At 40.9% G+C, this 2,500-nt stretch overlaps 2 protein-coding genes across 4 annotated transcripts in view; both read right to left on the bottom strand.

Annotated features, from left to right (window-relative positions):
* Nucleotides 1–464, bottom strand: part of si:dkeyp-53d3.3 — an 11,080-nt gene extending 10,616 nt beyond the window's left edge. Inside the window, exon 1 of one of the 2 annotated variants that reach the window (XR_012397420.1) lies at nt 432–464. The gene's annotated coding sequence lies outside the window, so the exon portion shown is untranslated. 2 annotated transcript variants of the gene reach the window in all.
* A 1,952-nt stretch (nt 465–2,416) lies between these two features.
* The window catches only part of si:dkeyp-53d3.6, a 5,940-nt gene continuing 5,856 nt past the window's right edge, over nt 2,417–2,500 (bottom strand). For both annotated transcript variants that reach the window (XM_005161528.6, XM_068216194.2), the window contains exon 2: nt 2,417–2,500. This exon is cut by the window's right edge and continues 1,994 nt beyond it. The gene's annotated coding sequence lies outside the window, so the exon portion shown is untranslated.

Here is a 2,500-nt window from a genome sequence, read left to right as displayed (position 1 = left end):
ATCAATTTAATAGATCCAGGATCTGCCAAACCATCTTAGATCATTTAAGCCAGGTATGAAGAACAAACCTCTGGTTGTTTTTTTGGGGACACAAAAGGCTCAGATTTTATGAAATGATTCTTACATCAATTACAAACAATAACAGAAGCATAAATGTGAAGATATCTGGATGAAAAAAATACTGAAAACGAGCTTGAACCTGTGGCTTCCCTCGCGTTTGGTAACTTATCAGTGACAGGGAATCATATATAAACAAAGCTTACAGACTCAACTCAATACACCTTCTCCATAAACACAAGCTTCACATCATACACACTGCTCACGCGTTTTATTTATCGTTAACGTTCATTGTAGCACGATATTTTATATACATCACAGCAAACAGACCAATATTAAACTCTTTAGACGGAGCTTCAGTGTAAATCACTCACCTTTCTGCAGGCTGGCTTACCGCGGCGCGAACTGAAGCAACCGGAAACAGAAAGCCGCTCTTAAAGGAGCCGCGTACCTTTTTTGACACACAAGACACTTATAAAAACAAACATGTAACTATGGAAACATGACATCGCCATATTTCAAATTAACAATAACATGTTAATTCATAGCATATGACGTACATAGTAACTGAGTGAATTTTGAGTGAAATTCGTAAGCCCCTTTCACAGAGGCTGTTTCTCAATTTCAAGTACGCCAAGTTCGGACTTGCAAAATTTAGGAGAGGGTGCTCGCTGCAGAGCCATTTGAGGAGAGGTGAGCTCCAGAGAGGGGGAGCATGAGCTGTCACTCCTCCTCCTGTAAGCTGTTTTAATGCATACACCAACCCCACCCCTAACCCTACCCCCAGTGACATCACTCGTAGAAGAAGTGCAAAAAAGGTGAAGCTGAAGCTTAAGCTAGTGGTGGGCAAAGCGAGGCCTCCTGAAACACTGAAACTATCGAAGCAAATGTGTCGAAGCTTCGAAACGTTTCGAAACACCACTCTACGGTGACACCTAGTGGTCATTTTATTTTTATTTCACTGAAACAGCTTCAGCAAAGAACAGTTGAGCAAATTGAGGTATGAAAGCCCACTTTGTACCTTAGATTCAACAAATGGTTTAGTCGAGCGGTTAGAGTTCGTGACCATCATACGGTAACAATTGGATTCGAATCCAAACTGATACAGCTATTTTGAAATGCTTTAATACCAGTTGGTATTGCTTTGGTATTGTATCGTTTTGTTTCAACATTGCTCTGACATACGAATAAACACCTTGTAAATAAATGTGTATTGTTTTGTTCATATAACAGGGTTGTTGCTAGATCAGATACAGTTGTGGCCAGAAGTTAAAAATAATTATTTATATTATTAATAAAATTTCCCATTGTATTTTATTAACGTCTATCCAAAACCTAAACCCATCACAGTACTGTAAAAATATTAATTATTGTTTTACAGTGTTACAAAAATGATGCTAAATTGATGGCATATCCGCAGCTGTATCCTATCTAGACTACACCATACAAAAAAAAGTAACATGATTAAAAGACATAAAATCATGATTTTGGAGTATTTGGACTAGTCGGGATTCGAACCCAAAATAAATTTTAAGCACAGTTCCAATATGCACACGTACGGTCCACTTCTCCGGGTCTTGAAACGCCTCTGAAATGATCAATGCTTTGAATCGCTTTAATCACGTGACCAAGTGTTTCGAAACACTTTAGTCACGTGACCTGGGTGTTTCGGATCATGCTTCGGTGCAGTGTTTCGAAACACTTGCGCTTCGGGATCTCGACACTGTGTCGAAACGTCAGTTTCACGTCAGCCATCCTTAGCTTAAGCTCAGCTCTCCTCAAATGGCTCTGCAGCGAGCACCACTTGAAATTTAGACTTGGAAAAACGAACTACAGAGGACGCGAGCACACAAGTCAGGTACTTCTTCAAATGGAACAGCAGTTTACTTAATAACGTCACTTAACTCTCTATGGATTAATTGGTTTCCCTGCTGAAGAAATCCAGCTTAAACCAGCCTAGGATGGTTGGCTGGTTTAAGCTGGTCGACCACCCTGGTTTCGGAGGGGTTTTGGCCACTTCCAGGCTGGTTTCCAGGCATTTCCAGCCTGGTCTTAGCTGGTCAGGCTGGAAAGTGACTAGCTAAAACCATCTAAAACCAGCTTGACCATCCTGGTTTAAGCTGGACATAGCTGGTTTTGGCTGGGCTCCCAGCCAGGCTAGTCAAGCTTGTCATCTCCCAGTCATATGTGAGTTTGCATGTTCTCCCCGTGTTGGCGTGGGTCCAAACACGTGTGCTATAGGGAAACTGGGTAGGCTAAATTGCCTGTAGTTTATGTATGTGAATGGTATGTGATTGGTTGCAGCTGGATAAGTTGGCGGTTCATTCCACTGTGGCAACCCCGGATTAATAAAGGGACTAAGCAGAAAAGAAAATGAATGAATGAGTGAAAAAGTAATGAGTTAGCTCAACTATTTAAAAAAGCAATCCGATTATGTAATTTA

Source organism: Danio rerio, chromosome 22 (assembly GCF_049306965.1).
Source record: "Danio rerio strain Tuebingen ecotype United States chromosome 22, GRCz12tu, whole genome shotgun sequence".
NCBI lineage: Eukaryota > Metazoa > Chordata > Actinopteri > Cypriniformes > Danionidae > Danio > Danio rerio.
The sequence above is the reverse complement of the archived record's forward strand: the minus strand, read 5'-3'. Positions and strand labels throughout refer to the sequence as shown.